A 15,026-nucleotide genomic window follows, 5' to 3' on the forward strand; every position below is an offset into this window, starting at 1 on the left:
AAATAAAACTAGTCATCTCTAGGCCCAAGTAGTGACACTATTTTGTTACTACCAACAAGGGCCAGCTTGCCTCTATGGGCCAAAGCTCTCTTGTTGCTACAAACAGTAAGCAACTTGTTTGGACACGAGGCATAACCACATCAAGACTACGCTTGTACATGGTTCTCATTTTCCAAAGTTTATCAAAATCTTCGAGCATCTGTTAAAAGATTGTGAAGGGTTATGAGCACTACGGCTCAATTAGGCTTACCTTGATTTTTCGTGATAAGCACTTCGTCTAATTTGGCACAACTGCGCCATTGTTGGTCCTTTTATCCCGAGTTGAACACATCGCAGTTTCAGATTTACACTATAGCCAAACTACGTGACTTTGATGGTCAATACTAAGTGTATGCTCAGCTTAAATTTAGTCTCTCCAAACCAAATGTGTGATCACCACATGTGTTATTCTCGAGGTGCTACGGTCATAGACGTGTTCACTAGGCACAACGGCCATAGAACGACTTTCTCTCGAAGGACTCGGCACTACGGCCGTGGGACTTGTCTCTCTTTTAACACGCGGCGCTACGGCCATGTGCGGTGGGTCTCTTTCGTGGAAAACGGGCACTACGGCCACACGACACGACGACCGTGTTGGGTTTGTTTCGTGGGGTGTACCGTTGTTTTGGGTGTTATTTTTTTTTAATAAATAAAAAAAATAACGGGCCGGGCCGGCCCTTGCCGCTTCAGGCGTGGCCGCCCGTCCGTGGGGAGTGTCCTTAGGGCCGAGTCTGGCCGTCGCCCGCTGGCTGGCCGCCTGCTGGGCTGGCCGTGCGTTTCATTTTTAATAAAAAAATGAACAATTAATATATATATATATCAGCCGCCCGCTGGCTGGCCGCCTGCTGGGCTGGCCGCTCTGATACCAGTGTTACATTCCCGTAACGCCGCTACGGGCATTACCACAAGAGGGGACGGCCTCTGGCTCACCACCCAGCCATAGAAGAAGAATGAGGATTGCCCCTCATCCCCCACCAGGCTATATAGTGTGTGGCCTGCCGTCCACACTAGCCTGGCCGCCCATGACTCCGCATGGGCGTCCTCTCCCACTGAACCCCGGATATAGCCATCCGGTCTGCCGTCGGTCACAGGCGTTTACAGCCTACGTGACATCCGCCCATGACTCCGCATGGGCGTCCTCTCCCACTGAACCCCGGATATAGCCATCCGGTCTGCCGTCGGTCACAGGCGTTACAGCCTACGTGACATCTCATGTGTAGAAAATCCTGGGTCTTCCAAATGTATTGAACATGCTCCACTTTCCAAGTGCTTCTTATGAGTCATGACGCTTGTATTCCTTCCTAAAGTTTCTCCCAATGATAGAATATGAGGCATATTGTGTAGTATTTGTGCACGAATGTCCATGCCCTAGTTCTCATCCTAATGAACCATATTTAAAAATGACACTCAACAATAAATATACCAAACCATGAGTTTACATTTCAGGGCATAAGTTTATATCCTAACCGAGGAATTGGCTTGCAACATCAAGTTGGTTGGCATTGGTTCAAATATGCTCCAATATCACTGGACATTCACGTACACAAACATTCTTGCATCTTGCACATGAACAAGGGATCCTTCTTCGCAACCACTATGAACCTCCAATTAATGGTGACCCATCACTGTCCAAACTCGTAGAAGACATCTGTACAGGACACAAAGAGTGCGCAATTAAAAAATTGGATATGTAAACATGTACTAAATTTAGAAATGTCAATGGTATTTGCATAGGCTTGCTCTCTGGAATTTACCCATTGTGGCTATAGTTGTTAAAAACATCGCTATAAGCGTTGCTAATCATCGTTTTTAGTGACGCTTATAGCGACATTGAGAAAATCAACTTTTCGAGCCTACGGTGCCGTCTATGCCCATCTTTCTCTCCCCTAAAAAATTCCCTCCACTCCTTTCCTTAAGTTCCTACACCGACGTCTCCCTTCTATCAAGCTAGCTCCTCTCACATGCATTCCAAGTCTTTATATTCCCCTGCCCTTCCCCTTCCCCTTCCTCTTCCTCATGAGACTCTTTTTCTTTATCACCAAATGGCTATGGTGTAAGCTCTTGAAGGTATTTTTCTCTTACGTTTTTCTCTAATGCATTTGTTTATGTTCTTCTTCTTCTTCCCCTTCCCCTTCCCCTCTCCTCTTTTCCCTTTCCTCTTCCCCTTGCTATTCCTCTTCTTTTTCCTATCCACCATCACTCTACAAGTGATCGTGTGACCTAATGATTAGGGTTTTCTTCTATTATGTTTAACCTAACGATTAATAGAAAGAGATCAAGGTTAATCAATAGAGTAATAACCTTCTCCATTTCCTTCTTCTCCTTCTCCTTTTTATGTCTATGCCTAATGTGTATTGGTATTTTGTATATTTCTTGTGTTTGGTAGGTAGAGTTCATTAAATGTGTTGCTAATCACTCTTTTACCTTTTTATGTTGTGTGCAGGTCTTGCAATATTCATCTCTTTTAGATAGACAATATAGAGGTAAGATTTCTTTTACTTGTATTCTTTAGCATTTTGTATCTATGCATTAAGCATTTAGGGTTTTGGATATATGCATTAAGCTTTTAAGGTTTTGTATTACTAATTACCTTGTTTAATCTTTGATTTGTAGGTCCTCTAATCCTCTCCTTCAATTTTACTAAAAAGGGGTAATCCCTCTAATCATTTATGATTTTAATCTACCTATTATTGCACCCTTGGGTGTCGGGGCTTAGAATTAGCTTAGCTTAAACTCAATGCATAAGATTAAGCTCTATGCATAGAGATCAATCTATGCATTCAGCTCTATATGCGTAGAGCTTAATCTATGCATAGATTAATATATGCATTAATCTTATGCGCATAGAGCATAATTCATAGATTAAGCTCTATGCATAGAGCTTAATCTATGCATTGTGCTCTATGGCATAGATTAAGCTCTAGGCATAGAGCTCAATCTATGCATTAAGCTCTATGCATAGAGCTTAATCTATGCATAGAGATTAATGCATAATCTTTATGCATTAAGCTTAATGCATAAAATTAATGCGTAAGCTTTATGCATTAATCTTAATGCATTAAGCTTTATGCATAAGCTTTATGTATTAAGCGCTTAATGCATAAGATTAATGTATTAATCTTATGCATTAAGCTTAATGCATAAAATTAATGCATAAGCTTTATGTGTTAATCTTAATGCATTAATCTTATGCATAAAGCTTTAGGAATTAATCTTTATGCATAAGATTAAGATCTATGCATTGAGCTCTATGGCATAGAGCTTTATCCTCCATAGATTAATATCTATCCATAAGATTAATGCATATGCTTCATGCATTAAGCTTAATGCATAAGAATGGGCACCATCGTCATCCACATTGTATAGTAAGGTACGTGGATCGAATGGTGGAATGGGTCTCCTAGGAGCTGGCTCATAATGAGTAGATGAAGAGCCCCCTGCTGGGGAGACGCATTGGGCGACCTAGTGCTACTTTTGCCAAAGCAAAAGCAGCCTTCACCCCCCCTGCTTGCACATTTAGTAGTCCCCCCAAACTCCCTACTACGTCATCATTGTGGTGAAGACAGAAGTGAGGGAGAGGGGGTGTGTTATATGCACATTATGTGTCCATATACTAGGAGGCTAACCCACATTAGGCTTGTGAGCATGGGAGCATGGGAACAAGCTCTAGTGGAGTATGGGTTGTTAAGACTAACCTTAAGGGTTAAGGTTAGGGTCAGGCATCCAAGGGTCACACATGGGAAATGGAGAGTCAAGAGTCACTTGAGGGCCCTCCTATATAATAGGGGCATGGGGCACACTCACCTATGTTATCTTGAGGCTAGGTTTTATGATATGATGTTCTCTTGTATAGAGGATTATATCTACTCACCTACCATTTCACACTATAGCTAAATGCTACTGGATTGGAGTTATACCTCTTGATGGTATGGGACATCAAGGTAAAGGTATGATGTACTTCATTATAATTCATGTGTACATCCCTTGGGCTCGAGGATGGTCGCGTGAATGAGTTCATGCCTGATTTATGCATGTTTATGCATAACAGTTATCTAGAGAGATCTTAGGGTTTTAACAATGGCATCAGAGCAATCTCTAGTCAATTGTTGTTATTTTTTCTTTCTTATTGTAATTTTTGGTATTTTTTAAAGTAAATTTTAATATTTACTAAATAAAAATTTTATTTTATTGATTTGTGTTGATGATTATCATGTGGATCGTTGATATTGCGGTTGGAATGCATGTTTCTTGTATTCAATGGGTGAATCGACCTTGCGGGGAAATTTTGTGAGTTTAATGCTATTTTCTCTATTTTTTATGGTTTAAAAATAAGCATTTATTGAATTTTTACCAAAATACCACACATTTATTATAGATATTTTTGGTAGAATGAATTTCCTAAATTTTTAATAATTTTTAGAAAATTTTTCTTATTTTTTAGAAATTTTTAGAGCATTTTTATGGTTTAAAATGTATTTTTAATGCATTTTTATGGGTCTTCCGCGGATTTTCTTTTGATTTTCTGCCAAATTTCTACTAAAATGCAGATTGGGGTAGTCAATTGATGCATGGAATGCTCTCCCATGTGCGTGGGATCCTCTTCGCCTCTCAAATATGAGTTTTTCTCCAATTTCTTCTCTCCCGTGCACGTGTGAACGCCTCTTATAAGGCATAAATTGATTAAATTTTAATCATATTTAAACTTTAATTATGATTAAGATAATCTTAATTAAGAATTTATCCTCTCTTAATAGAGAGAAGAGAAGATGGGGTGGAGAAAGAGAGTATGTGATTTGGAGATGGAGAGGAGGATAGAAGAGAGAGAGATGGCTTCTTTCTCATTTTTTTTCGCACAGGTGGGGGGGGGGCTGCAGCCCTGGGTGAAAAATCGCCACCCCTCCAAAATTGATTTTCGTAAGGTTTAAAAAAAATTCTTTTTTAAGTTTAAAAATAAATAAATATATATATATATATAAAGAGATTTTTTAAATTGAAAAAAAGCTTTTCAAAGCTTGGAAAAAGAGGAGAAAATACAAAATTTGGAAAAACAATTCTCTGGATATTTTTGAAAATTATTTTCTTGAAAAATCTTGGCTTTTCGCATTCCGAGGAAACCTATTGGCTTTCTGAATTCCGGGAAATCTTGACCTTTCGGATTCTGAAAACTTTTGACCTTTCACATTCCGATTCTTTTTTTTGTCTTTTCATTTTCCTGAAACTTTTGGCTTTCCGTATTTCGAGAAAACCATTGGGATTCTGAAATTTTTTGACCGTTCATATTCTAATGCGTCCGGGGTTAATTAAAAATTTCAAAAAATTCCTGAAAACTAGTGGAAAATTAGACAAATGTTATTTTAAATTTCTGGAAAGTGTAGGGTTGGTGTTTGGCATGTGGTGTGTCCATTCGGGCGCCCGTGACCATTCAAATTCCTTTAAAAATATATTTTTTGACTCGAAAAATTAGAAAATCCATAAAAATTATAAATTTTCATTGGATTTGATAATTGTCGGGCGGAATTGGAAATCTCGTGAACAATGGGATTCTCAAGAAAAATTAGGAATTTTCTACAAATTATTTTTAGAAAACCTAGAAATTCATATTTTTAAAATATCAATGGTATATTGGCAAATCTAAATTGCTAAATTTTTTTTGGAAAAATATAGGTTTGGAATGCCATAAGATAAGTTTGGTGGAATTCAAAATTATCATATTTTGAGACCCTAGAAAATTAGAAAAAAATCATGATAATTCTTTTTCTCGAGAAGTTAATATTTTCGAGGGTTATTTAATGTTGAAGTACGTTTTCTCGTGCTGACATTAGATAGATGCGAGTTATTCGCATATTATTGATACGATTATACCTCGTATTAGTAGTTATTTTAGTTTGGATTAATTCTAAACGATGTTTTCGTGTTTTTTTACCATTGTTTAGCCATTCTTTTTGGACATGTTCCTTAATTTCTTCAATGATGGCTAGAATTTGCATTTAAAGTGTGTTTCACCTTTGAGACTTTTCCATGATAATTTATTTTACACTTTTGTAAGTGTGGTCTATGTTTAATTTCCTATGCCTAAGATAAATTCTATCATGGTTAGTTGATTGGTTTGTTTTGGTGGATTTTATTGGATGTTTTCCAAGTTTTATATGGACTCATCAGGTTCTGCCTAGATCACTTGTATCTAAGGGTTTTTTAATAAGTGTTACACACATGTGTTTCACTTGCTTACTTTGGAGTTTTGCTTGAACGACACCACGTTCATATACTCCGGATTGATGAGTTGGCCACTAATTTTAAATGCTTCTTTTGGCATGATTAATGATCATTAGATGGCATGCATTGCTTTTTATGATCAACTATGGTTTTCATGCATTTGAGGAGCTTCTATGCTTTTATCCATGGTTTTATTAGGATCTTTTGATCTTTTGGATAATTTCATGTGCTTTGAAGGTAGCATTTGCCTTCATTTTTTTGCAAGTAATTTTGCAGTATATTCCTTGTACTCTTGTACATATTCCAACTCGGATACCTAGTTGTTTATGTATCTAGGTGAGTTATTTTTCTACCCCAGCTTTATTGTGTTTATTGGGTAGTTATCATTAGAAAGGCGGCAATAATTTAATTTCTTTTCTAATGATGTACTCGAAAAGAGTTATTCCTTGATGTGGTCTTGGGTATAGAGACAGGTTTTAGTATGTGAAAGTCTAGGATAAGGCCATCTTATTTCTTTTATACATGATTTTATTCATATTTCCTAGACGGCATACTAGGGAGTTTCAAATTGGCACTTAGCATGTTGACCTCAACATTCAATAACAATCTCATTTTCTGAATTCATTTAAAGTTGTTGTGTGGGCATTCTCTAGATAAACTTCTTTTATCTATAGCCTGCATGTATTGATGAGCGTAATCTCGTCAGCATTTTCACTTGTTGAAATCTCTTTCTTTAGAGTTCGAGTTTATCTTGTTATGTTTGGATTAAGAAAATTTAGATTTTTCCTTAATTGGCATTTCTTTCTCTAGTTCCGTACTTTAGGTGATTTATACTATCAACCTGATGGTTTACGGATGGACATATGTGACTTATCGAGATGTTGATGACTCTCTATGTTGATATGGGTAACTCGGGACGCCGATAATTCCATGAGTAAATGTGGGTACATCAGGCCGTCGATGGGGATACCTGGTTCCTGCTGTTATAATGCCACGTTTTCCTACTTTATTTCGAATGGTTTACAACGAGGAAACTATTTTGAGTATGAATTCCTCTGATCATCTGCAGTCTGATGGTGGGCAAACAGAGTGTATAAATCAGATTGTAGAGAATATGCTTCATGCATGTCTCTGGAAAAGCTTCAAATTGGGAAAAATATCTTCCAATGATGGAATTTGCCTATAACAGTTTTAAACATATGGCTCTTGGTTTTAGTCCGTTCATGCTTATGTATGGGTATCAACCTAGGGCACCTATTAATGTCGGTCTTAAGGACATCAAGCTCGATGCATCAAGGGATTTCTTGCGTGATATGTAGGAAATGCTGACCGAAGCTTGGGATTCTATCAGGAGTGCTCAGAATAGGGCACGGTTCTATGCTGATAGAGGACACTCAACTTGGTCTTTTTGAACCAGGAGCATTGGTTTATTTAAAAGTTCCTAAAGATTCTCAGACTTTGTCAAAAGAAAAATACTCAAATTTATCTCCTAGATATTGTGGTCCATTTCAATTTATACATCGGATTGGCACGATTGCGTAGTATGAACTTAAACTACCTCCACATGTTAGAGTAAATCCAGTCTTTCATATCAATAGATTGAAAGGGAAACTGGGAGGTGAGGATAACACAGTTACTCGTGGAAGTCGAAGAATTATCCTATGTTCCACATGAACCTGATAAGGTACTTGAATTCAGGGAAAGGAAACTTTGTAGTTGACTAATCCCTGAGGTTAAAATTAGGTGGAAAGATATGGAAATAGAGGATTCAACTTGGGAGTCGGTTGAGATTGTTCAACGCAGTTCTCCTTCTTTTCATTGCAATAGTGCAATGTTTTGAGAGAGGGCCCGAATAATGTTATATGCACATTATGTGTGCATATACTAGGAGGCTAACCCACATTAGGCTTGTGAGCATGGAAGCATGGGAACAAGCTCTAGTGGAGCATGGGTTAAGACTAACCTTAAGGGTTAAGGTTAGGTTCAGGCATCCAAGGGTCACACATGGGAAATGGAGAGTCAAGAGTCACTTGAGGGCCCTCCTATATAATAGGGACATGGATCACACTCAAGGGAGGCTTAGGCTATGTTATCTTGAGGCTAGGTTATGATATGATGTTCTCTTGTATAGAGGATTATATCTCCTCACCTACTATTTCACACTATAGCTACATGCTACTCGATTGGAGTTATACCTCTTGATGGTATGGGACATCAAGGTAAAGGTATGATGTACTTCACTATAATTCATGTGTGCATCCCTTGGGCTCGAGGGTGGTCGCGTGGATGAGTTTATGCCTGATTTATACATGTTTACGCATAACAATTATCTAGAGAGATCTTCGGGTTTTAATAGGATGGGTCTAGTTAAGGAAGGTTCATCATAGCCATACAGTGATGGGCCTGCACCACTCGGCCCTGTGCCTAAAGGCATGGTTTGTCCTAATTGGACAAGTGGGGTAGATTGCCACCATGGTGTCAATTGGACCTGCATATAAATTCAAACAATAAGAGTTATAGAGTGCATAAAAGGTTAGCCTTGTGTGTGTGAAAAGGATTGATAAAACCATGCATGTGTTTGAGTAAATTGAGACCAAGCTTACTGCCCATATCGTTTGTTTATAATAGATAGCAAATTTTCCACATTCGGGTCTTGTGATGGGTTAATTAACATTGCCTTTACATACATGCATATAAGAGTCAATTGCTTGAAGCAGTGTAAACTATAAAGACCTTAAGCATAGAGCCTTATGTATAAAGCTCTATGCATAGATCCTACGCATAGAGTCTTATGCACATAGAGACTTATTCATAAAGCCTGCGCATAGAGACTTATGCATAAAGCTCTATGCATAGAGCCAAAGCATAGAGCTCGATGCATAGAGCTCTACTCATAGAGCCTTATGCATAAAGCCTATGCATATAGACTTATCCATAAAGCTCTACACATAGAGCCTTATGCATAAAGCCTATGCATAGAGCCTTATCCATAAAGCCTACACATAGAGCTTAAGCATAGAGCCTTGTGCATAGAGCTCTACACATAGAGCCTTATGCATAGAGCCTTATATATAGAGTCTACGCAGAGAAGCTTTATGCATAGATCTTGCTTTAGCCTATGCATAGAGATAAACCTAAGCTAAACCAAAACCCAACACCCAAGGATGCAACGAAGGAAAAACATGCTGTAGGCAATCAAAAGAAGAAGAGAGCTTACCGCTTAAAGAGAGAATTAGTACAAGAGCTGCAAAATAGAAGAGGAAACAACACAAGATTTCTCTAATAGAAGATTGCTTAAAGCCTAAACAAAAAAAGACAATATGTGATATTAGAACATTGTTGAGACCTCCTATAATACTACTTAGACAAGCAAGGTGGATAGTGCTCCTTCGGATGATAGCTTCTAAGGACTTTCCACACGCTCCCCACTATTAAAGCCAAAGGAAAATTCTCTTTTACAAGAGAAGTATAGTGAGAAGATCGAGGGCTCCCCCTCCACTATAACCACCTACTCACAAATAACCACTCCTAGCTTGACTTAAACAACATTCTAGATGGCCTACAATAATGTCTCATATCTCTATTATGCATAAGCTTGAACCCAGGGGTATAATAAACCTAAGGTTGAATAAATGAGAGAGATTACCTCCACAATGTCAAGTCAAAAAAGAAAAAACAAAAACACAATCTTAAACAAAAAAGACAGTTGACATGTGATATTAGAACATTGTTGAGACTTCCTACAATACTGCTTAGACAAGCAGGGTGGAAAGTGCCCCTTTTTGATGTTATATTCTGAGGACTTTCCATATGCTCCCCAATATTAAAGCTAAAGGCAACTTCTCTTTTACAAGATAAGGATAGTGAGAAAATCTAGGGCCCCCTCTCCACTATAACCACCTGCTTGGCAGATAACCACTCCTAACTTGACTTAAACAATGTTCTAGATGGTCTACAATAATGCCCCATCTCTATATGCATAAGCCTAAACCCTAAACCAGGCTTGAGGTACATGAGGTTGAAATGAAGAAGAGAGCTTACCTCGACAATGTCAGCTGAATGAGAGGAGAACAATGCAAGACCTACAAAACATAACATGAGAAAAAGTGAAGGTGAATACATTTAAACTTCATGCATGCATAGCCTATGCATAAGCCTATTGCATAAGGGCTATGCATAAGCCTATGTATAAGCCTATACATAAGGGCTATGCATAAGCCTATTGACCTAACCCTAATCCTCGGCACCCAAGGGTGCAAAACACAAAGATAAGAAGAATAAACAAAGAATGGAAGAGAGATTACCTCTTCTTTTGGAAGCCGTTATGAGCCCCGTGGCCTAAACCCTTGGTGGTGGTTGGCTTGAATAAACCTACAAAACAATATCAGAATAAATGAAATAGTTAGTTCATTTTAACTTATTATGCATAGTCTGTTGCATTGGGCTTATGCATAGCCTATTGCATAAGCCTATGCATAGTCTGTTGCATTGGGCTTATGCATAGCCTATTGCATAAGCCTATGCATAAGGCCTATGCATAGCCTATTGCATAAGTATTATGCATATGCCTATTGCATAAGGCTTATGCACATAAGCCTGTTGGATTAGGGCTTATGCATAAGCATATGCATAAACCTATGCATATGCCTATTGCATAAGGCTTCTACATAAGCCTATTGGATTAGGGATTATGCATAAACCTATTGCATAAGTCTTATGCATAGCCTAATGCATAAGGGCTTATGCATAATCCTATACATAAACCTATTGCATAAGGGCTTATCAACAATAAACTATTGAATAAGGCTTATGCACAAGACTTGCATAAGGCTTGTGCATAAGCATATTCTCTCACCTATTGCGCATAAGGGCTTATTCATAACCTATTGCATAAGATTATGAATAAGACTTATTCCATAATCCTATTGCATAAGGATTATGCATAAGCCTATTGCATAAGGCTATTGTATAAGGGCTTATGCATAGCCTAGTGCAAAGGCTTATGCATAAGCCTATGCATAAACCTATTGCATAAGGCTTATGCATAAGCCTATTAAAGAAGGGAGTATACATAATCTTATTGGATAAGGCTTATGCATAGCCTATTGGCCTAACCCTAATCCCCGGCACCCAAGGGTGCAAAAACACAAAGAGAATATGTATAAATAAAGAATGGAAAAAGAGGGCTTACCTCTTCTTTGAGAAGCCGTATGAGAGGATTGGCCTAAACCCTTGTTTACTTGAATAAACCTACAAAAAAGAAACATAATAAATAAAAAAGTTAGTTCATTTTAACATATTTGCAACAAGCAAGGAGAACAAGAAGAAAAGAGATGAGTACCCTAAACCCTACTCCTAATGCATAAGTGATTGAAATAAATTAGTTTATGTTAAGCCTAAACCCTAGCTCTATGCATAGAATGTTTAATAGATAGCTTTGATAGAGAGCTCTCCATCAAAGCTCTCTATTAGAGCTTTATGCATAGGGCTAGGGTTAGGGAAAGGGAGAGGAAAGAGAGGGGAAGGGAGAAAGGGGAATGAAAGAGAGAGGAAGGAAATCTGAATGAGGTGCCTCCACCATTGCCACATGAGGAGGAAGAGAATCTCATCATGAACGACATGGTGAATGAGGTGCCTCCACCATTGCCACATGAGGAGGAAGAGAATCTCATCATGAACAACATGGTGAATGACTTCTTTGGACGGGAGGTCATAGATGATAGTGAGCAAGTTCCAATGTCACAGGAGGAGGAAACCTTGCATAGAGAGGGAAGCACCCCTTTGTATGAGGGATTTTCATACTCCACACTTCGAGCAAACTTGGAAAAATTAAACTTGCAAACAACTTATAGATGGAGTGATGCAAGTGTCACAAGTATGCTTCGGTAAGATTGCCTCATTCTATTCTCTTAAATAGAAAATGTTTCATGTTCTATATACTTTCCTTGCTAATATTTTGAAATATGATTTCTTATGTTATGTTGTAGGCTTCTCAAGAAGATTCTTCCCTCTCAAAATCTATTACCGAACTCACAAGATAGGTGTCGTAAAATGATCTCTATGCTAGGTATGGATTGCACAAAAATACATGCATGTCCCATTGATTTCATGATATTTAGAGGGGTTAATAAAGATGCAACACAATGTCTACAATGTGGGGAGAGCTGCTCTATAGGGATGATTTGCAAGGAGATAAAGTTCCCCGCAAGGTATTGGGACACTTCCCTATCATTCCTTACATCCAAGACATGTTTAAACGTGAGGAGATTGCTACTCATAACTCAATCTTGATGGCATCATGAGGATTGTAGCGGTTTTATCAGCATGGCAACATGTGGAGCATCAATGGCCAAAGTTTAAAGATGAGGCCCGTCACTTACATTTTGGCTTGGACATGAATGATGTTAACCCATTTGGCTTCAAGTCCACATCATAGTATACTTGGCCTATTGTATTGGTGAATTACAACCTCCCTCCATGGGTGGTAATCAAGAAAGGTCATATTATGCTTGCTCTCCTTGTACTAGGCAAGTATAAGGTGGCAAACATGGATATGTACCTCGAGCCTTTGATTCAAGATCTTGAGACACTATGGCGAGGTTTCAAAGTACATGACATTTCAAGGCCAATAAATAGGTGAGGCGAAGGAGGTGAAAGGAGTTTTTCTTTGGATGCTGCATGACTATCCCCGGTTCTCATAGTGCTCAGGTACCTACTTGAACCATATAACTTTAACCTTTAACCTTTAAACTTTAAGTTTATATCTCTATCTCTCAATCATCTCAATTTTAAAATAGGTTTGGTAACCTTCGGACATCATGCTTTAACCTTTAAACTTTAAGTTTATATCTCTATCTCTCAATCATCTCAATTTTAAAATAGGTTTGGTAACCTTCGGACATCATGCATGTCCAATTTGTCGACCATCACTTGTTTTAGAAAGACCCTCTACACTTAAGAAGGTGGTGTATGACAAACATCATCAATTTCTCCCTCCACATCCCAAGTATGTGCCACATGGGGTCTCACCACTTGTGATGAGAGATAGAGATTAGTTTGAGGCATGGAGAAGCACCCCCAATCCATGGGATGTCTAGACACTCAATCTTCTTTCGACTTCCATATTGGTGTGACATGAAGATCAATCATCTCTTAGATCCCATACATATCTTCAAGAATGTGGCAACAAATATTTATGACCATTTAATTGGTAAAAGAGATGGTGCAAGGGATGACTTATAAAACATTGGACACCTTCAAAGTGCATGGCTAATTGAAAGTGAGAGTGGAAACATGGTCCTACTATAGGCACCATGGGTATTAAACAAGAAGGAGCACAATAAGGTGAAAAGTGTGATTGCCTCTTTTCGTACACTACCGGGAGTAATGCATTCATTGATGAAGGGTGCCTTCACAAAGACCAAAAAGAAAGTAGAGGTACAATTATATGGCCTCAAGACACATGATTGGCACAAGATATTATAGGTATATAAATGTTCATTTATTCATTTTCTCTGTAATTATGGTACATTTACTAACTTCAATTTTGTAGGCTCATTTACTAACTTCAATTTTTTTCTATGCATAGTTTATTCTTCCAATTGCTATATTTGGCTGTGGAGACAAGAAGGTGAGGAAGGCTAGTTACAAAATGGGAAGCTTGGTGATGTTTGAATCTTTTCTTCAATTTACTAGCTAAGTTATATTGCATATTTGGTATTCTCATGTGCTCACAAGTTATGTATTGGTAAATAGTGCACATGATTTCTATGTATGTAGGTACATAGAAATCATGTGCTCACAAGTTATGTATTGGTAAATAGTGCACATGATTTCTATGTATGTAGGTACATATTTGGTATTCTCATGTGCTCACAAGTTATGTATTGGTAAATAGTGCACATGATTTCTATGTATGTAGGTACATATTCTTAGAGGAGATAGATCCTACACCCATTGAGATGGCTCGTCTCAATGCTATTGAGGTAGTGTGTATGATCAAGGATAATTTTCCTAGAACAATTCTCACTAGCACTACAAGGGATCGGGCTCATACCCGCGCTCCTAGCCGCTAAAAATGACTTGTGAAAAAAAGTAGCGGGCTCGTGTATCAGCGCGTGTATAATCGCGGCTAGAGACATGCGTGTAAAAGCGCGCGTATAGGACTGTTCAGACGCGCTGATACACGGGCGTATACACGTGTTCTGTCAGTTCAGCTGCGCTTAGACACGCTGATAGAAGCATCTATACACACGTTTTGTCAGTTTAGTTGCGCTTATACATGCGTATTTCACAGATTTGACGCGTCTATACACGCGTGTTTTACAGATTATCCGCATATATACACGCGACTTTTTGCAGATCCGATACGTTTATACACGCAAACAGAGAGCAAAAAAAAAAATCCAGAGAGTGCTATTTGGTACCTGAATGCTGTTCCAGCATTCCAGCACCCAATAACACTCTCTGGATTTTGTTTTTTGGTACATTGGACCATCCACGAGGAAGATATCCACGAGGAAGATTAAGACAAGAATGACATGAATGCATACATTGTCAATACATGATTCAAGACAGACATGAATGCAATACTATCGATTCACGATTCAATATTACTATCAAAATTTTATGTGTACACATATATACAAGGGAGTCCATATGTCAAAGTAGCCCATGGCTTCAGTTACAAAAATATATATACAACCACATCCTCAATATGGAATGTGATACTATAAGTCTGAGTACTACTCAGACCCAGATGATGACTCGGTGCT

This window comes from Cibotium barometz, chromosome 39, assembly GCF_041138505.1.
Source record: "Cibotium barometz isolate CiBa-2024 chromosome 39, ASM4113850v1, whole genome shotgun sequence".
Lineage (NCBI taxonomy): Eukaryota > Viridiplantae > Streptophyta > Polypodiopsida > Cyatheales > Cibotiaceae > Cibotium > Cibotium barometz.